At 45.3% G+C, this 22,336-nt stretch overlaps 1 protein-coding gene across 2 annotated transcripts in view; it reads right to left on the bottom strand.

Moving 5' to 3' along the window:
- Positions 1-22,336, bottom strand: part of fars2 (phenylalanyl-tRNA synthetase 2, mitochondrial) — a 368,551-nt gene that overhangs the window by 338,148 nt on the left and 8,067 nt on the right. For both annotated transcript variants that reach the window (XM_078413844.1, XM_078413860.1), the window contains exon 2: positions 15,182-15,216. The gene's annotated coding sequence lies outside the window, so the exon portion shown is untranslated. The remainder of the gene's footprint in view (positions 1-15,181; positions 15,217-22,336) is intronic.

The following is a 22,336-nucleotide window of genomic DNA, read 5'->3' as shown; positions in this document are numbered from 1 at the left end:
GATATAAGTTATTCTTCGTCTCATCTGCCCACAAGACCTTTTTCCAGAACTGTGGTTGCTCTTTTAAGTACTTCCTGGCAAACTGTAACCTGGCCATCCTATTTTTGCAGCTAACCAGTGGTTTGCATCTTGCAGTGTAGCCGCTGTATTTCTGTTCATGAAGTCTTCTACGGACAGTGGTCATTAACAAATCAACACCTGACTCCTGAAGTGAGTTTCTGATCTATCGGACAGGTTTTTTCTTTATTATAGAGAGAATTCGTCTGTCATCAGCTGTGGAGGTCTTCCTTGGCCTGCCTGTCCCTTTGTGATTAGTAAGCTCACCAGTGCTCTCTTTCTTCTTAATAATGTTCCAAACAGTTGATTTTGGTAAGCCTAAACAGTTTCATTCTTGTTTCTCAGTCTCATAATGGCTTCTTTGACTTTCATTAGTACAACTTTGGTCCTCATGTTGATAAACAGCAATAAAAGTTTCCAAAGGTGATGGAAAGACTGGAGGAAACACTGGGTGCTGAGAGCTCTCTTATACCTGTATTAAGGAAGCAATTAAACACACCTGAGTAATTACAGACGCCTGTGAAGTCATGTGTTCCAAACATTATGGTGCCCTGAAATGGGGGGACTGTCTAAACACAGCTGTAATTTCTACATGGTGAAACCAAAATGTATAAAATTACCCTTTAATAAAATCTGACAATGTGCACTTCAACCACATGTGATTTTTTTAATTACAAATCTCAAATTGTGGAGTACAGAGGCAAATAAATAAATAATCTTTGTCCCAAACATTATGGAGGGCACTGTATATGCTGAAAGCCTTGAGACAGACACACAGTGTCCAGCCTCATCCTAATTTGAGTTAAGGAAAATAAAGGAGTGAATATTGATTGTATGTAGGTTAATTGGCTGGGTAAATGTAAAAATTGTCCCTAGTGGGTGTAGGATGGTGTTAATGTACGGGGATCACTGGGCGGCACGGACTTGGAGGGCCGAAAAGGCCTGTTTCCGGCTGTATATATATGATGATGATATGATGATGATTGTGTTGGCTTCAAGGAACTTTATGGCCATAAACTGACCACTAGTCTGAGTTACTGCACCTATATAAATATAAAACATGGAACAGAAACATGCCCTTCTGCCCAAATATCTGTGCCGAACATGATGCCAAGGCCATTACTTATCTACCCGCACATACCCCATATCCCTCCATTCCCTGCATGTCCATATGCCTATTCAAAAGTGTTTTATTGCCAGGACTCGACCGCCTGAACAATGGAGAGTGGTTGAGTAGGTCAGGACTTTATTCCTTTGAGCACAGGAGGATGAGCAGTAATCTAATAGAGATTATAAAATCATGAGAGGAATAGATCGGATACCTGCACAGTCTTTTACCCAAAGTAGCGGAATCCAGAACCAGAGGACATAGGTTTAAGGAGGGGGGGGGCAGGGGGGAGGGAGAAGATTTAATAACAACCTGAGGGGCATCTATTTACACAAAGGGTGGTGGATGTTTAGAACGAGCTGCCAGAGGAGGTAGTTTAGGCACGTACTATCACAACAAGACATTTGGACAGATACCTGGATAGGGTAGGTTTAGAAGGATGTGGGCCAAACGTAGGCAGGTGGGACTCGTGTAGATGGGGCATCTTGGTTGGTGGGCAAGTTGGACTGAAGGGCCTGTTTCCATGCTGTGTGTATCTGAATGTTTGACTCTAAATGCCACAATTATCTGCTTCAACATCCATTACAACATTTAAATTATAAATACATTCACATCACAGACAGAGCTAGACAGAGCTCTTAAGGATAGCGGAGTCAGGGGGTATGGGGAGAAGGCAGGAACAGGGTACTGATTGAGAATGATCAGCCATGATCACATTGAATAGCGGTGCAGGCTCGAAGGGCCGAATGGCCTACTCCTGCACCTATTATCTATTGTCTATCTCATAAAGGTTCTAATGGAGAGCAGAGTCAAGACATTTTATGTTTGAATTAAAATGCTACTGTGAAATATAATGTGCATTGCCATGGAAAATGTAGGAAACATCCATACAGAGAACACTCGCTGTGGAATATGAGTTGCTTTACATTTTGACCTTGTATCTTGTAAGGATTTAGTTGAATAAATAACCCTTCAAGCAGTGATAGGAAATTTGGGTCACAGAAAACGCATGTCAGTTAATCTGCTGTTGTTTAATACAGAGTGGATTTAATAGTGCCATACCAAAAGACTGCCCTTCCACAAGGTCCGCATATTAAAACCTTGCAAAATAGTGATGCAAGTCAAACAAAACAACCGCCTGACAAGACGCACTCTGCAAACCAGGTTCAACAAAGCGAACAAATTCATGATGACTTCTGCAGTTGTGATTCTGTAAATAGGAGGTGAATGGGTGGCTGACTTTAGCTCGAGATCTCAAAAGCCTCTTTTAATTTAAACATACTTGTTTTTATAATTAGCCATTTTATAACAGATGTGGCTGAAACAATCTGCATTTAACATGACAAATGATGTTGCGTTATCAGCTGATCAATGGCAGAACAATGACAAATGTTGCTGGTGTCAAGTGGACTGACGGCAGAACACTTAGGGAAGGACACAATCTCATTCCCATCTGATTTTGATTCATGTCTTCAGACCAAGGTCCACAAAGGTATTCCGATGCATATCCTAATGTGCTACTAACTAGTACACAAATAATTTCACTCCTTAATGAATACAATAAAGGAAATCAATAACTGCAACACAGTTTTCTGTTAAATTAAATGGATAACAAACTTCAAGGTGCAATTCTGCTCTACCAGCAATCATCTATTGACAGCAAGTACTTGCTTTGCTTTTCACTAATCTCCCCATGGGCCTGACATTATAGGCATATTACTGGGTGCAAAGAATGAAACAAAGGAGAAAGTTAATGATGAAAAAAAAAGCTTTTACTGCCTTCATTGCTTCCAGTACAGATACATCTTTTTACGGGGTTTTTGGAAAGCTTTTTATAAAAAAGGTTATTTGGTGCCTGGAGAAGTAAGTATTAAAGATCACATGAGCAATGGTCAGCACAATGAGCACAGATGGGATTGGGTAGTGGGGTGCTGGAAACCATTGTTCCAATCTACCAATCTGAGAAACAACCATGAAGCCAAACTGTCAAATCCTCTTTAATATTCAGTGCCCTAACTTTAATTACAATCATACAGTACGGGAACTTCTCTCTGGCTGATTATTCCACTAGGGAATAACTTGCGTCACCTTCTCCCTCTCTGCATTGTTTAGTTTTGTTTAAATTAGAGGTGCGGCATTGAAACGGGCCCTTTGGTCCACCGAGTCTATGCCAACCATCGATCACCAGAATCAAACTAGTTCTACGTTATCCCACTTTTTCATCCACTCCTTGCACACTAAGCAGAGATTTATATCGGCCAATTAACCTACAAACCCGCACGTCAATAGACAATAGACAATAGGTGAAGGAGGAGGCCATTCGGCATTCAATGTGATCATGGCTGATCATTCTCAATCAGTACCCCATTCCTGCCTTCTCCCCATATCCCCTGACTCCGCTATCCTTAAGAGCTCTATCTAGCTCTCTCTTGAATGCATTCAGAGAATTGGCCTCCACTGCCTTCTGAGGCAGAGAATTCCACAGATTCACAACTCTCTGACTGAAAAGGTTTCTCCTCATCTCAGTTCTAAATGGCCTACCCCTTATTCTTAAACTGTGGCCCCTTGTTCTGGACTCCCCCAACATTGGGAACATGTTTCCTGCCTCTAACGTGTCCAACCCCTTAATAATCTTATACGTTTCGATAAGATCTCCTCTCATCCTTCTAAATTCCAGTGTATACAAGCCTAGTTGCTCTAGTCTTTCAACATATGACAGTCCCGCCATTCCGGGAATTAACCTAGTGAACCTACGCTGCACGCCCTCAATAGCAAGAATATCCTTCCTCAAATTTGGAGACCAAAACTGCACACAGTGCTCCAGGTGCGGTTTCACTAGGGCCCTGTACAACTGCAGAAGGACCTCTTTGCTCCTATACTCAACTCCTCTTGAAATGAAGGCCAACATTCCATTGGCTTTCTTCACTGCGTGCTGTACCTGCATGCTTCCTTTCAGTGACTGATGCACTAGGACACCCAGATCTCGTTGTATGTCCCCTTTTCCTAACTTGACACCATTCAGATAATACTCTGTCTTCCTATTCTTACCTCACACTTATCCACATTAAACTGCATCTGCCATGCATCCGCCCACTCACACAACCTGTCCAAGTCACCCTGCAACCTCATAGCATGTGGAAGGAAACCAGAGCACCCAGAGGAAATCCACGTGGTCATAGGGGGAACGTGCGCACTCCACACAGACAGCACCAAAGATTAGGATCAAGCCTGGGTCTCTGGTGCTGTAAGAGAGCAGAGCTCCCAGCTGTGCCACTGTGCTTTCCTCTGTATGCTCCCTTACTTTCTTCCAGCTTTCTCCACCCCCACCACAATCAGTCTGAAAAAGGGTCCCGAACCAAACCGTCACCTATCCATGTTCTCCAGAGATGCCAACTGACCAGCTAAGGTACTCCAGCACTTTGTATCTCTTTTTGTAAACCAGCATCTCCAGTTTAGTTTAGAGATACAGCACGGAAACAGGCCCTTCGGCCCACCGAGTCCGAGCCGATCAGCGATCCCCGCACACAAACACTATCTCACATACTAGGGGCAAGTCACAATTTTACCAAGCCAATTAACCTGCAAACCTGTACGCCTTTGGAGTGTGGAAGGAAACTGGAGCTCCCAGATAAAACCCACGCAGGTCACGGGGAGAACGTACAAACTCCGTATAGACAGCACCCGTAGTCAAGATCGAACCCAGGTCTTTGGCGTTGTAAGGCAGCAACTCTACCGCTGCGCCACAGTGCCACCATTTCTACCTTCCTTGTTTCCATCTAATATTAATGCATTTAGAAAAATCGTGATCAATGCTCTCACAGTTTATAATTGACATTTTAATCACAATATCACATTGTAATTTTGAAATTAATGTACAACATCTACTTCTTTCATTTTAAGTACTATGAAGTCCACAGGGTCCACAGTGCTTCACTTCCTCCTGCCGACTCTCTGCTCCACCAGTTGATGAAGACCAGGACACTGTTATTGATGCATAATCATATCCATGCTCAAAGATTGACAACAATGATACAATCACTGCATTTATCAGCTGTATCCATAATATTAGCCTGTCAAATCAATCTTCTAACCAAACAAAGGTATCACTCATGGATAAGTGGTTTCTGAGAGGATTGCAGCAATCATCATTGCAATGAAACATTTTGAAAATTGTGAAATTAATAGCTAACAGGTTTGAAGCTTTCCATGACATCTGTCACAGCATGTGCTGAAAGAAATAACAATGTATCCCACCATAATAGATTAGATAAAAGTATATAAAATAATGAGGCATCGATTGTTGCAAGGACTGGTTGAGAAGCTGCTGGAACTGGGGCTTAGCACCCCTCTGTGTGCCTGGGTCCTGGACTTTCTCACTGCCAGGCCCCAAGTGGTCAGGATGGGGGAACACACATCTAGCTCCCTCACCCTGAACATAGGATCCCCCCAGGGCTGCGTCCTTAGCCCCCTACTGTACTCCCTGTACACACATGACTGTGGGGCCAGGTTCAGCTCAAACTCCATCATCAAGTTTGCTGATGACACTGTGGTGGTGGGCCGGATCTCCAACAACGATGAGAAGGCCTACCGGGAGGAGGTGGCTGATCTGGCACTCTGGTGTCAGGACAATAGCCTCCTCTTGAATGTCACTAAAACAAAGGAGCTGATTGTGGACTTCAGAAGGGCTAAACATCCAAGGACGTACACGCCACTCGAGATAAATGGGTCTATTGTGGATAGGGTGAGCAGTTTCAAATACTTGGGAGTCCGCATCGCAGAGGATCTGACGTGGGCAACGCACATTGCCGCACTGGTGGGTAAGGCTAAGCAGCGCCTTTACCACCTTAGACAACTGAGGAAATTCAGAGTGTCGCTGAGGATCCTTCATTGCTTCTACTCTGGGGCTGTAGAGAGCATCCTGTCCGGCAACATTACAGTCTGGTTTGGGAACAGCTCTGCCCAGGACAGGATGGCCCTGCAGAGAGTAGTGCGTTCGGCAGAACGCACCATGGGAACTACACTCGTCCCCCTGCAGGACCAATACATCAGGAGGTGCAGATCCAGAGCAAGCAAGATCATGAGGGACCCCTGCCACCCCAGTAACGGACTGTTCCAGATGCTACGATCAGGCAAACGTCTCCGCTGTCACGCTGTGAAAACGGAGAGGATGAGACGGAGCTTCTTCTCACAGGCCATCAGGACTGTCAATTTTTATAACCGCAGAGACTAAATTTTTGTCGACACTTTTTGTGCTATGTTTAGTAACTTATTAACTTTATTTATATGCTGTAATTCTTTTTGTGCACAACCCGCAGGCATTGCCACTTTCATTTCACTGCACATCGAGTATGTGTATGTGACAAATAAATTTGACTTGACTTGACTTGACTTGGAGGATGTGAGCTAGAGGAAGAGGCTGAGTAGGCTGGTACTCTATTCTTTGGAGCGCAGGAGGATGAGGGGTGATCTTACAGAGGTGTATAAAATCATGAGAGGAACAGATCAGGTAGATGCACAAAGTCTCTTGCCCAGAGTAGGTGAATCGAGAAGACATAGGTTTAAGGTGAAGGGGAAATGATTTAATAGGAATCTGAGGGGAAACGTTTTCACACAAAGGGTGGCGGTTGTTTGGAACAAGCTGCCAGAGGAGGTAGTTGAGGATGGGATTATGCCAACGTTTAAGAAACAGTTAGACAGACGTAGATAGGACAGGTTTGGGGGAATGTGGACCAAATGCAGGCAGGTGGGACTACTGTAGCCGGGACATGTTGTCCGGTGTGGGCAAGTTGTGCCGAAGGGCCTGTTTCCACGCTGTATCACCCTATGACTCTATGATAGACAGTCAGAATATATTTATCCAAGGGCAGAAATGTTAAAGACTAGAAGACATAGCTTTATTTTGAGATAGGCAAAATTTAAAGGGAATGTATGGGAATAGTATTTTTACACATAAAGTTGAGTCATACAACATGAAAATAGGCTCTGGCTTAATTTTCCCACATTGGCTAAGATGTCCCATCTATTCTAATCTCACCAGCCAGTGTTTGGCCCATATCCCTTTAAATGTCAGGAGAGAATGAATGGGCGATGTTTCGGGTCGAGACCCTTTTTCAGAAGGGTCTCGACCCGTAACGTCACCCATTCGTCTCCTGAGATGCTGCATAGGTATAATTGAGTGGATTTTGATGTCCTGGCCCACCTCATCCTATCTACTTCATACTCATCAGAACTAACATACCATCTTCAGCCTCAATATTCATTCAATCACTACCTGACCAGCTGTATTTTCCCCATTTTTTAATAAAAATTTCAGATTTTGAGCATCTGCAGTTTTTTGTTCAAAAAAAACAATGCACAGATTATACAATGCAGTTATAACACAACATCCTTAGAATATAGAACCGCACAGGAACAGGGCATTCACCCCACAATGTCCATGCCAAACATGATGCATGGTTAAACTAATCTCCTCTGCCTGCACATGGTCCATATCCCTCCATTCCATGCATATATACGTGCCTATCTCACACCCTATTAAATGCCACCATCATATCTGCCTTCACCACCACCCCTGTCAGTATCTTGCAGGAACTCCCCCCACTGTGGTCTGTGTACAAAACAAACTTGCCCCGCAGATCTCCTTTAAATTTTGCCTCTTTCATCTTAAACCTATATGCCCTCTCGTCTTTGATAGTTCCACCCTGGGATAAAGGTGATAACTGCCCAACCTATTTATGCCCCGCATAATTTTATACACCCATACCACAGATGCTGCCTGACCTGCAGTAAAAGGTCACATTTCTTATTTTTCTCACATTTCCCTCACATTTCTTATTTTAATTTCGGATTTTCAGCATCTGCAGTTTTTTATTTCCAATCCACAAAACAAAGCTGCAGAAATCATGTGTTTCCATATCACTTTAAATATCCTCAAGATACTTAAAAATACTCCAAAATCATTTTTTTTTCATTTTTATATATTTCGAGCCATAGAGTCATACAGCGTTGAAAGAGCCCTCCGGCCCAGCCTGCCCGCATTTGGACCATACGCCTCCAAACCTGTCCTATCCATGTACCTGTATAAGTGTTTCTTAAACGTTGCGATAGTACCTGCCTCAACTACCTCCTCTGACAGCTCGTTCTATACATACTCCAGCAGCCAAAATGAACATAGCACGGTCTGAAGAAGGGTCTCGACTCGAAACGTTACCCATTCCTTCTCTCCCGAGATGCTGCCTGTCCCGCTGAGTTACTCCAGCATTATTTGTCTCAGAATTGGTGGATGTCCAAATAATTTGTTTTTAGTGGTGCTGTAGATGATTAACATTGGCCAATAATTAAAGGGAATTCCCTTCAAATAAAGCATGAGATCTTTTACAGCTACCTGGCCATGAATAGCGCTGTCTGATTCATTGTCTTAGCCAACATCACTATAGTGGTCCTTCAAATATCAAAGTACCATCTGTGCTAAATACCTAAAAATAAACCGTGACTCAGATCCAAGCTCTTTTTTTGAATTGGCATAAAATGTCACCACTGACATTGGTTGAGACTTAATGTGCTAATTTATACATTTAACAGCAACTGACATTGATATGCAGGAGATACAGAAGCTTGAATGCGCACACCACCAGTCTTAACAGGTTCTTCCTCTCTGATATTAGGCTTCTGAACGCTCCTTCTATAGTTTTGTTTTTATTTTAGAGATACAGTATGGATACAGGCCCTTCAGCCCACCAGGCCCATGCTGACCAGCGATCACCCCGTACACCAGCACTAACCTACACGCACTACCAACAATTCACAATTTTACCAAAGCCAATTAACCTACAAACCTGTATGTCTTTGGAGTGTGGGAGAAAACCAGAACACCTGGAGAAAACCCACACAGTTAATGGGAGAACGTACAAACCCCGGACAGACAGCACCCGTAGTCAGGATCAAAACCGGGTCTCTGTGCGGTACGGTGAAAGAGCCAATCGCTATTAACTCAGCATGATGGGATACTTGACCATTGTTTGCAAACCTGCTTGTATGCTTATGTGGCTTTTATATTGTTGAGAGTGGAGAAATACTAATGGCTCATAAGGATGTGACTGATAACTGAAACTTGTAATCCTCGGAAAAACCACAGAACATAACAATTATTGGAATAAGCTATCTGTAGGACTACAGGAGTTGCTTCTTGGGAGTTGCTTCTTGGGAGTTGCTTCTTGGAAGAGTGACTAAGCCTATTATGTGACTTGAACAGTATATAAGAAATTGTAAAATGCTGTATCTTTGAGTGGGGCCACGAGGGACTGCTAGTATGTAAACATACTGGTGATCACTCTCCCACTCCCACATGCGTAATAAAGGATCGTGGATTTAACTATATTTCAACAGTTCAACAGTTCAACAACAGTTCAACAGAGCTTTATTTGTCATTCGGTACCAAGGTACCGAACGAAACTACATAGCAGTCACACACAAAAAAGAACACAAGACACATGACCCCAACACATAACGTCCATCACAGTGACTCCAAACACCCCCTCACTGTGATGGAGGCAACAAAACTTCCACTCTCTTCCCCACGCCCACGGACAGACAGCTCGTCCCCGACCGACCCGCACAGTCCCCGCAAGGGGATGGAAGTCCCCGCGGCCGAGTCGCACCGGGCGCTGAGACGTCTCGCGGCCGAACCGGGCGGTGGAAGGCCCCGCGACCGAGCCGTGCGCAGCTAAGTCCCGCGGCCGAGCCGCACCAGGCGATGTTAAGTCCAGCGGCCGAGCCGCACCGGGCGATGGAAGGCCCCACGGCCAAGCCGCACCGGGCGATGTTAAGTCCAGCGGCCGAGCCGCACCAGCGATGAAAAGTCCAGTGGCCGAGCCACACCGGGCGATGGAAGGCCCCGCGGCCAAGCCGCACCGGGCGATGTTAAGTCCAGCGGCCGAGCCGCACCAGCGATGAAAAGTCCCGCGGCCGAGCCGCGCCGGGTGATGTTAGGCCCCGCGGCCCGGGCACTGTTAAGTCCAGCGGCCGAGCCGCACCAGCGATGTTAGGCCCCGCGGCCGAGCCGCACCGGGCACTGTTAAGTCCCGCGGCCGAGCCGCACCAGCGATGTTAGGCCCCGCGGCCGAGCCGCACCGGGCGATGGAAGGCCCCGCGGCCAAGCCGCACCGGGCACTGTTAAGTCCAGCGGCCGAGCAGCGCCGGGCGATGTTAAGTCCAGCGGCCGAGCCGCGCCGGGCGATGTTAGGCCCCGCGGCCGAGCCGCACCCCGCGCCGTGAGGAAGAGACCTAAAAGAGAAAGGTTTCCCCCACCCATCCCCCACCCACACCCCACCCACACCACCCCCCACACATACACAACCAAAAAAAAACAAAAACCATCCCAACACCGACACACAACAAAAAAAAAAAGGAAAAAAGACGAACAGACTGCTAGCGAGCCGCAGCCGTTAGGCGCCGCCACTAATGTGTTTTGTTGTCTCTTAGCGCGAATTGAACCTTAACATAGGCAGCAACTCTACTGCTGCACCACTGCGCCTATAAGCTAGGGTACTGTCCAATTCACCTCTACCCCAATGCAGACATTGGACTTTGTCTCCGGAACAATTACACTAAAATGCTGAGAACAGCACTTAGTATCTTTCCCTTTGCACTACCTATTGTACTTGTGTTTGGCTTGATATTTATATATATTATCTGATTTGGTTGGATAGCATGCAACACAAAGCTTTCCACGGTACTTTGGTATATGTGACAATACCCTAAACCGAAACCATCCAAAACCTCACCGTCAGACATGTTTACCAAGCGTTACCTACATTTTCCCACTTGAGCCACCAGGGGGAGCATGCCATCAAACCTGGATAAAGCCTCAAAGTTCTAAAAACAACAAAGACAAAAATATATAGACACAAGGCACATTGAGGTGGGGCACAGGGAAGAGAGATGGAAATAAAAGGGGGGGTGTGTAGGTTATAGAAACATAGAAACGTAGAAAATAGGTGAAGGAGGAGGCCATTTGGCCCTTCATGCCAGCACCGCCATTCATTGTGATCATGGCTGATTATCTACAATCAGTAACCTGTGCCTGCCTTCTCCCCATATCCCTTGATTCCACTAGCCCCTAGAGCTCTATCTAACTCTCTTTTAAATCCATCCATTGAATTGGCTTTCACTGCCTTCTGAGGCAGAGAAATCCCCAAATTCACAACTCTCTGGGTGAAAAAGTTTCTTCTTAGCTCCCTTTATTCTTCGACTGTGTCCCCTGGTTCTGGACTCCCCCAACATTGGAACCATTTTTCCTGCATCTAGCTTGTCTAGCCCTTTTATAATTGTATACGTCTCTATAAGGTCCCCTCTCATCCTTCTAAACTCCAGTGAATACAAGCCTAGTCTTTCCAATCTTTTCTCATGACAGTCCCTCCATCCCAGGGATTAACCTCGTAAACTTATGCTGCACAGCCTCAATAGCAAGGACGTCCTTCCTCAAATTAGGAGACCAAAACTGCACACAATACTCCAGATGTGGTCTCACCAGGGCCCTATACAACTGCAGAAGGACTTCTTTGCTCCTGTACTCAAATCCTCTCATTATGAAGGCCAACATGCCATTAGCTTTCCTCACTGCTTGCTGTACCTGTACGCTTACTTTCAGTGACTGGTGTACATGGACACCCAGGTCTCGTTGCACTTCCCCTGTACCTAATCTGACACCATTGAGATAATAATCTGCCTCCTTACTTTTGCCGCCAAAGTGGATAACCTCACATTTATCTACCTAAAGTAAATAGGTTGTTTGTGGTACAAGTAAGGAACTGCAGATGCTGGCTTGTACCAAAGATAGACACAAAATGCTGACTGACCTATTAAGTTACTCCAGCATTTTGAGTCTATCATTGGTTGTCTGTAGAAACATAGAAACATAGCAGGAGGTCATTCGGCCCTTCGAGCCAGCACCGCCATTCATTGTGATCATGGCTGATCGTCCCCAATCAATAACCCGTGCCTGCCTTCTCCCCCTATCCCTTGATTCCACTAGCCCCTAGAGCTCTATCTAACTATCTCTTAATTTGGCTTCCACTGCCCTTTGTGGCAGAGAATTCCACAAATTCACAACTCTCTGGGTGAAAAAGTTTTTTCTCACCTCAGTTTTAAATGACCTCCCCTTTATTCTAAGACTGTGGTCCCTGGTTCTGGACTCCCCCAACATTGGGAACATTTTTCCTGCATCTAGCTTGTCCAGTCCTTTTATAATTTTATACGTTTCTATAAGATCCCCTCTCATCCTTCTAAACTCCAGTGAATACAAGCCTAGTCTTTTCAATCTTTCCTCATATGACAGTCCCACCATCCCAGGGATCAATCTCGTGAACCTATGCTGCACTGCCTCAATTACAAGGATGTCCTTCCTCAAATGAGGAGACCAAACCTGTACACAATACTCCAGATGTAGTCTTACCTGGGCCCTATACAACTGCAGAAGAACCTCTTTACTCCTATACTGAAATCCTCTTGTTATGAAGGCCAACATTCCAATAGCTTTTTTCACTGCCTGCTGTAACTGCACGCCAACTTTCAGTGACTGGTGCACAAGGACACCCAGGTCTCGCTGCACCTCCCCCTTACCTAACCTAACACCATTGAGATAATAATCTGCCTCCTTGTTTTTGCCGCCAAAGTGGATAACCTCACATTGATCTATATTATACTGCATCTGCTCACTCACTCAAGCTGTCCAGGTCACCCTGCAACCTCCTAACATCCTCTTCACAGTTTACACTGCCACCCAGCTTTGTGTCATCCGCAAACTTGCTAGTGTTGCTTCTAATTCCCTCTTCCCTTTATATATGGTAAACAGTTGCGGCCCCAACACCGAGCCTTGCGGCACTCCACTCGCCACTGCCTGCCATTCTGAAAAGGACCCGTTTACTCCTACTCTTTGCTTCCTGTCTGCCAACCAATTTTCTATCCATGTCAACACCCTACCCCCAATACCATGTGCTCTAATTTTAGTCACCAATCTCCCGTGCGGGACCTTATCAAAGGCTTTCTGAAAGTCTAGATACACTACATCCACTGGCTCCCGTTTTGCTAAAGGGATCAGGGGGTATGGAGAGAAGGCAGGTACAGGCTACTGAGCTGAATGATCAGCCATGATCATATTGAATGGCGGTGCAGGCTCGAAGGGCTGAATGGCCTACTCCTGCACCTATTTTCTATGTTTCTATGTTTCCCCTTCATCCATTTTACTTGTCACATCCTCAAAAAAAAATTTAGATACTACATTTCATGCTCTCAATGTCCCTCAATTAAATCGGTGAGATCAAGCGAAGACAGTAACAATTTCAATTAACATTTGAACTCAGTCCATCATAGATTTCTAGGTTGCTAACCATTTAACTCTCCTTCCCATTCCCATACTGACCTTTCTGTCCTGGGCTAGACACAAAATGCTGGAGTAACTTCTTCAGCAAAGGGTCCCAACCCAAAACGTCACCCATTCTTTTTATCCAGAGATGCTGTCTGTCCCACTGAGTCACTCCAGCATTTTGTGTCTATCTTCAGTGTAAACCAGCATCTGCAGTTCCTTCCTGCACTCTTTCTGTACTGGGCCTCCTCCACTGCCAGGGTGATGCCACACACATCACTCTGGCAATGGAGGAGGCCCAGTACAGAAAGTGGAGGAACAGCATCTTATATTCGACTTGGGTAGCTTACAACCTAAGCTAAGCTAACCCTTCAGTCATGGCTGACCATGGGTGATGCATCCTAGTTGGCTGCTTGCTCCACATCTCGGCTAGAGCAGCGTCGCTTGTGGCTGAAGAGACCAATGCGGGAGTGACAGTCTCTGTGGCAAAGGTCACATTTGTGTGTGGTCTCTGGTCTGTTGAAGTTGCTGCGCTCCTTTCTGCGTGCCCGCTTGTCTGCCGCTGCGTTCATCAGTTTCTCTTCCCCCGTTTTGAGGTGTCGGTTCAGGGTACCTCTCCACCTCGTGCGGTCAACTGAAAGGACTCTCCCCGGACTCCACATCGATGTTGACCGCCTTCGTATCTCTTGCAGACATCCTTGTAACTTAACTGGGGGCGGCCGATGGTTCTCCTCCCAGATGTCAGCTCTCCATAGTGGATGTCTTTTGGAATGCGGCCATCCTCCATGCGGTGGATATGGCCCAGCCACCTCAGTCTGCGCTGCCCGAGTAGAGCTTACAACCTATCAGTAGGAATACTGAATTCTCCAAATTTAGGTAAGTAACCAACAAATGTGCCCCCCCCCCCCCCCCCCCTCTCTTTCCACTTCTTGTTTTTTCCCCACTCTTCTTTGTGCCCCACCTGGATGAGCAAACATTTCTACCTTTCTCTGCCCCTTTCCACCTTTATTGCTTCCTCCGGTTTCATGCATCTTCTATCCTTACCTCACGTTTTTTCGTTTTATGTCTAGCCTTTGTCCAACTATCTGCTGATCAAACCTCCCCTCACCTGCCCCATCTATCACTTGTCAGAATTTGTCCCACCCCCACCTCTCTTCCAGCGTTCTCCTCCCCTACCACAGTCAGTCTGAAGAATGGTCCCCACTTGAAACATCACCCATGCATGTTCTCCAGTGATGCTGCCTGACCCGCTGAGATACACAAGCACTTTGTGTAAGGCAAAATACATAATTGTGAAGGTCACTAATCTATCAATTCCAAAAAAAAGTAGATACAGCTGGAGTACCAATAAACAAGATACTGTACTGTTTGTGAGTACTGCTACTTCATATTTAAAAGCAATAAGAATTGATTTATGCACTTCTATTCAGGGTTTGTTTTAGAATATAAATTCCATAGAAATGTTTTGCGAATGAACAAACACTATTGAGAGACAAAAATAAAATGCTTCTAATCCTGGCCATAATGAAATATTGCCATAATTGTGTTTAAAATTAAACAGTTGGAAGGAGTGATGTGATATCTAGCAATTTGAAACATATCCCAATGTGCTGTTTGTCATTATACAGAGAATGAATTAATGGAAGCAATCATACCTTTCTGAGACTGGAGTGACTGCCAAAATCCTTTCCTGGTAATGAAAAAGGAACAGATTATTTAATTATAATCTCACTTAATTACACAGTATAAATACAACATCTACATCCTAATAGTCCAAGGCTTAAGTGTCCAGGACAGTGCTAATTTCACCCAAGGTGCAGCATCAGGTTATTGGATGCCTTCATTCTTGTTTGGTAGTGGTTGCAGGCACCCATTGGGTGGGTAGACACGAAATGCTGGAGTAACTCAGCAGGACAGGCAGCTTCTCTCAAGAGAAGGAATGGGCCGAGCCATCTTCTTCATTATCTAGGTGGTCTGTCTGCCAACATAGCAGTCTGAAGAATTGAGAATTCGAATAGATGGAGGCATTTAATTTATCTTTTAAATTAAAATGCAATAAATGCTTTAGAGGAGCCCTAAAGGGGCTGGGTGAGGAGAGTGGGGTACCTAACATTAGGAAGGTAGACGCAGACAAATTACTTTCAATGGCAATGTCCGCAAAATGATCATTTCCAATATCTCTCAAAACAGGATCAGTCCCGGAATGGCGGGACTGTCGTATGTTGAAAGGCTGGAGCAATTAGGCTTGTATACACTGGAATTTAGAAGGATGAGGGGGGATCTTATTGAAACATATAAGATAATTAGGGGATTGGACACATTAGCGGCAGGAAACATGTTCCCAATGTTGGGGGAGTCCAGAACAAGTGGGCACAGTTTAAGAATAAGGGGTAGGCCATTTAGAACGGAGATGAGGAAGAACATTTTCAGTCAGAGAGTGGTGAAGGTGTGGAATTCTCTGCCTCAGAAGGCAGTGGAGGCCAGTTCGTTGGATGCTTTCAAGAGAGAGCTGGATAGAGCTCTTAAGGATAGCGGAGTGAGGGGGTATGGGGAGAAGGCAGGAACGGGGTACTGAGTGAGAATGATCAGCCATGATCGCATTGAATGGCGGTGCTGGCTCGAAGCGCTGAATGGCCTACTCCTGCACCTATTGTCTATAATGTTAAGTCGTCATATCAGGTCAGGCAGCATCTCAGGAGAGAAGGAATGGGCGACGTTTCGGGTCGAGACCCTTCTTCAGACTGATGTCAGGGGGGCAGGACAAAGGAAGAATATAGGTGGAGACAGGAAGATAGAGGGAGAACTTGGAAGGGGGAGGGGAGGAGAGGGACAGAGGAACTATCTAAAGTTGGAGGTCGATGTTCATACCACTGGGCTGCAAGCTGCCCAAGCGAAATATGAGGTGCTGTTCCTCCAATTTCTGGTGGGCCTCACTATGGCACTGGAGGAGGCCTATGACAGAAAGGTCAGACTGGGAGTGGGAGGGGGAGTTGAAGTGCTCAGCCACCGGGAGATCAGGATGGTTAGGACGGACTGAGCGAAGGTGTTGAGCGAAACGATCACCGAGCCTGCGTTTGGTTTTGCCGATGTAAAGAAGTTGATATCTAGAGCAGCGGATACAATAGATGAGGTTGGAGGAGGTGCAGGTGAACCTCTGTCTCACCTGGAGAGACTGTTTGGGTCCTTGGATGGAGTTGAGGGGGGAGGTAAAGGGACAGGTGTTGCATCTCGTGCGGTTGCAGGGGAAATCCAAGGACCTTTACCTCCCCCCTCAACTCCATCCAAGGACCTTTACCTCCCCCCTCAACTCCATCCAAGGACCTTTATCTCCCCCCTCAACTCCATCCAAGGACACTTTCCCCTGCAATCGCAGGAGAAATGAGTGCAGCGTAGGTTCACCAGGTTTCTCTGGTTGAGAAAAATAATTTTTAAAAATAGCATGTAGGCCAGAATGACATCTGACCTGATATGATGTGTACGAAAATAACTGCAGATGCTGGTACAAATCAAAGGAATTTATTCACAAAATGCTGGAGTAATTCAGGAGGTGCAATCTCAGATGCATTTAGGATCATCCAAGATATAGGAAACTACCACTTTTCTCGTGTTTCCAAACACAGAAAAATAACCAGAGCATTTACACTCTCACTTCTTCTGTTATGCAAAAATATCATGTTTTCAATCAAATTCTTTAATATTAACAAATGTAAAATTTCCCATGCATTAGCATTATGTTCTCAAATGCTGTCTAATTTTGCGAAGCAAATTTTGCAACAAAAAATATTCCTTGCGCGGTTAAAGTTGAAATCCGATGCAATTGTATTAATGCAGTTGAAAATTAAATTATCACAAAATATCTACTTTACTGATTCAAATGATCTACAATAGGGATACCTCTAATTTTTTATTTCTTCTGAGAATCACAAAAGGATTAACAACTTCGTTCATCAATTCACTAGGGTATTAATAAGTCCATACCAAGTCACCTTGACCATGCAAAGTCTTGTTCACAAGTTGTGAATAATCATTTTTAAAAGGACATTTAAAATACACAGAACCTTTCACTGAAAAGCAAGAAGCTTCAGGCACTTGAAACTTGAAATAAAACAGAAAATGCTCAGGTCAATTAACCTTCATCAGAATTGCAAAACATTATCTAATTTAATTAATGTACTTGTGCCAATCTTGTAATGCTATTCTGCATGTGACTTTACAATGAGTGGTTCCATAGCAGAAAGCACAAGTACCTGATATAGGTGTGGATATGCAGGGAATGAACATAGCAGTGACTAGTGGGGACCCCTGTTATTTACAATATATATTAACGATTTAGACAAAGGAATTAAATGTAACATCTCCAAGTTTGCGGATGACATAAAGCTGGGTGGCAGTGTGAGCTGCAAGGAGGATTCTATGAGGCTGCAGGGTGATTTGGATAGGTTGGGTGAGTGGGCAGATGCATGGCAGATGCAGTATAATGTGGATAAATGTGAGGTTATCCACTTTGGTGGCAAGAACAAGGCGGCAGAATATTATCTGAATGGTGTCAGATTAGGAAAAGGGGAGGTGCAACGAGACTTGTGTGTCCTTGTACATCAGTCACTGAAAGTAAGCATGCAGATACAGCAGGCAGTGAAGAAAGCAAATGTTGTTGGTCTTCATAGCAAGACGATTTGAGTTTAGGAGCAAGGAGGTCCTACCTCAGGGCCCTGGTGAGATCGCACCTGGAGTATTGTGTGCAGTTTTGGTCTCCTAATTTGTGGAAGGACATTCTTGCTATTGAGGGAGTGCAGTGTAGGTTCACCAGGTTAATTCCCGGGATGGAGAATTCAATATTCATGTCGTCGGGTGTAAACTACTGATGATCCAGCAGGCCTTGGCGGACGGAGCACAAGTTTGTGTTAAAATGGGATACTAGTAACTTTGTCAGTGCCCTTTATGTGGTGACTCTTTGCATTCCTTGGCTATGCAAAAACAAAGAATATCACTGTGACTTGTCACATGTGACAATAAAGTATCATTCATTCATTCAAGTGTTCAGCGAAACGGTCGCCGAATCTACACTTGGTCTCGCCGATGTAGGAGCCCACATTGGTAACACGGGATGCAGTAGATGAGGTAGAGGTGGTGCATGTAAACCTCTGTCTCGGGCTGCTGGGCTCTCTGGATGGAGGTGAGTGAAGAGTATAAGGGCAGGTGTTACATCTCCTGCGGTTGCAGGGGTAAGTACCTTGAGAGGGGGAGGTTTGAGTGGGGAGACACCCCATGATTCACCCTGTCTATTCCCCTCAAAGCCTCTAGCCTTTGTCACATATGCTAGCCATCTGCCAATGAAGACAGCCCTCACCTGCATCCACCCCATACCTGCCTAGCTTTGTCCCACCTGTGCCTCTCTTACCCAGCTTCCTTCCAACGCCTTCCCCCCGAGCCCCTGTTCATCACAGCCAGGGATTTCAATCAGGCCAACCTCATGACCGTGCTGCACAAATACCATCAGCACATCTCCTGCCCAACCACAGGCATTAATACCCCTGACCTCTGCTGTATAACCATCAAAAACCCACTGTTTATTTCCAGACCGCACTTTGGTAAAACTGTTCATCTGACTGTGCTTCTAATCCACTTACAAACAGAAATTGAAGCATGGTTTGGGAACAGTTCTGCCCAAGACGGCACAAATTTGCAAAGACCTGTGGATGCAGCCCAGTCCATCACACAGACCGGACTCCCCACCACTGACTCCATCTGTAAGGGCCAGGAAGCAAGCGGGCAAGATCATCTCTGACCCCTCTCACCCTGGCCACAACCTCTTTGAAGCACTTCCCTCTGGAAGGCGACTCCGGACTGTCAAAGCATTCACAGCCAGACATAAAAACAGCTTTTTTCCACGAGTGATAGTTCTACTCAATAACCAAAGTCTGTAGTCTCTTTTTTGCTCTGGTTTATTTTCACCCACATGTTTAGACCGTAATGGTGTATCCTTATTGTTTTGATGTGTTTATACTTTATTCTTAATTGTTAACTGTATGTTTGTGGTGTCATTTGTGAGCAGAGCACCAAGGCACATTCCTTGTATATGCATACTTGGCCAATAAATGTATTCATTCTTTCATTCATCTGCACCTAATGCTGCCTCAGAAAAGTAGCCAAATAATCGAAGATTTGTCCAACCCGGTCCCTCCTTCTTCACTTCACTCTCAACAGGCAGAAGATACGGAAGCTTGAAAGCGCCCATCACCAGACTCAGGTACACCTTCCTGCCCTCTGTTATCAGGCTGCCGAATGGTCCTTCCACAAGCTAGGGTACTGTCCAACTCACCTCTACCTTATTGCTGGCATTGGACTTTGTCTTTGGAACTGAAGTTCTACTATGCTGAGAACTGTGGACGCAGGCCAGACCATCACACAAAGCAACCTCCCTTCTATTGGCTCCAATTATACGTCACGCTGCCTGGACCAGTCGCACCCCGGCCACTCCTTCTTCTCCCCTCTCCCATCAGGCAAAAGGTATGAAAACGCACACCTCCAGATTCAGGGACAGTTTCTTCCCAGCTGTTATCAGGCAACTGAATCATCGTACCACAACCAGAGAGCAGTGCTGAACTACTATCTACCTCATAGGTGACCCTCGGACTCTCCTTGATTGGACTTTGCTGGCTTTACCTCGCACTAAACGTTATTTCCTTATCATGTATCGACACACTGTAGATGGCTCGATTGTAATTACGTATTGTCTTTCTGCTGACTGGACAGCATGCAACAAAAGCTTTTCACTGTACCTCGGTACACGTGACAATAAACTAAACTGAAACTGAAATTGAAACTGAACTATATTGTGGACTCTATATCTTGCGCTTTGCTGTATCTATTGTACTAAAGTACTGAGTACTACAGTTTGACTGGATTGTATTTGACTTGGTAGCATGCAGAACAAAGCTTTTCCCAGTACTGACGTACACGAGACAGTAATAAACCTAAACGAATACCGAAAGACATTCAGTGCTGGTCAGAGGAAACAGGTAAGATCCTTCGAGACTGCTTTGAGTCAGTGGACTGATCCATATTCAAGGAATCTGCAGCTAACCTAGATGAATCAAGAGATATGAGGAGAAAGCAGGAACGGGGTACTGATTTTAGATGATCAGCCATGATCATATTGAATGGCGGTGCTGGCTGGAAGGGCCTACTCCTGCACCTATTTTTATATGTTTCTATGAATATGCAGATGTGTGGAGGGATATAGGCAGAGGTTCTGTCACAGATCGTTCCTCAGATGAGAGGAGATCTTATCGAAACGTATAAGATTATTAATGGGTTGGACACGTTAGAGGCAGGAAACATGTTCCCAATGTTGGGGGAAGTCCAGAACAAGGGGCCACAGTTTAAGAATAAGGGGTAGGCCATTTAGAACTGAGATGAGGAAAAACCTTTTCAGTCAGAGAGTTGTGAATCTGTGGAATTCTCTGCCTCAGAAGGCAGTGGAGGCCAATTCTCTGAATGCATTCAAGAGAGAGCTAGATAGAGCTCTTAAGGATAGCGGAGTCAGGGGGTATGGGGAGAAGGCAGGAACGGGGTACTGATTGAGAATGATCAGCCATGATCACATTGAATGGCAGTGCTGGCTCGAAGGGCCGAATGGCCTCCTCCTGCACCTATTGTCTATTGTCAGTCTGGTGGTGTAGTTCAAGCTGACCAATGGGAGAGGAAGGAATGACCCAAGTGGGAAAGGTCTTTGATTATGTTGACAGCATGAGTAGATGGAGTTAATGGTGGGAAGTCTGGTATCTACTAGACTAAGTGGACCCGTTAGGCCCATACCTCTCCTGCATTGATGCAGCACCCTCTCCAACCCCCCCTCCCCCTCCCTCCCACCTCCCCTCCCCCATCTCCCCCCTCCCCTCCCCTCTCCCCCCTCCCCCCCACTTCATCCCCCTTATGCCTCCTTATCTTCCCTCCTCCCCCTCTCCCTCCCTAGGAGATAGATTTTAACTTTAAAATGTGAATAACTTAAAAAATATAACATCGATTTCAAGGGACGACGGTGAGTAAGATGGGCCTAAAATTGTTGCGCTATCGTGCACCGTTTTGGCTGTAGTTCAGGAACAAACAAACAAACAAGAGTTTTGGTATATAGATGATGATGATAGACTGGACTACATCCACAACTCAGCAACTACATCTGCACTCATACAGCACAGGAACAGACCCCTCAGCACACTATGTCAATGCTGAACACAACGCCACAACCAATCTTATCTGTCTGCATGTGATCCATATCCATATGATTATCCAAAAGTCTCTTAAATGTCTCTATCATATCTACCTGCACCACCACCCCTGGCACCCACCACTCTCAGTGCCTCACAGCGCCAGAGACCTGGGTTCGATCATGACTGCAGTTCACTGTGTTTTCACATTACACATTCCTCAGAGAATTCCAATAGATTTGAACACAAAACCATGCTGACCTGGGCCAATTTTAAACGTGCTTCTAAATACTGAGAAACCTCATCCTTTATAATGGACTCCATAATCCTATCAAACCACTGCACTCAGTCGTACCGGCCTATAGTTTCCCGTCTTTTTCCTCGCTCCCTTCTCGAACATCAGAGTAACATTTGCAATTTTCCGGTCCTTTCCTGACTCGTGATTCTTGAAAGATCACTACTAATGCCATCACTAAAGCTGCCTCATTCAGAACCCTGGGGTGTAGTCCATCTAGTCCAAGCATCATCGCCATCAACATAGGTGTAGTCCATCTAGTCCAAGCATCATCGCCATCAACATAGGCAGTTATTCCTCTTCCCCAG

This window comes from Rhinoraja longicauda, chromosome 2 (genome assembly GCF_053455715.1).
Source record: "Rhinoraja longicauda isolate Sanriku21f chromosome 2, sRhiLon1.1, whole genome shotgun sequence".
NCBI classification, from domain to species: Eukaryota; Metazoa; Chordata; class Chondrichthyes; order Rajiformes; family Arhynchobatidae; genus Rhinoraja; species Rhinoraja longicauda.
The sequence above is the reverse complement of the archived record's forward strand: the minus strand, read 5'-3'. Positions and strand labels throughout refer to the sequence as shown.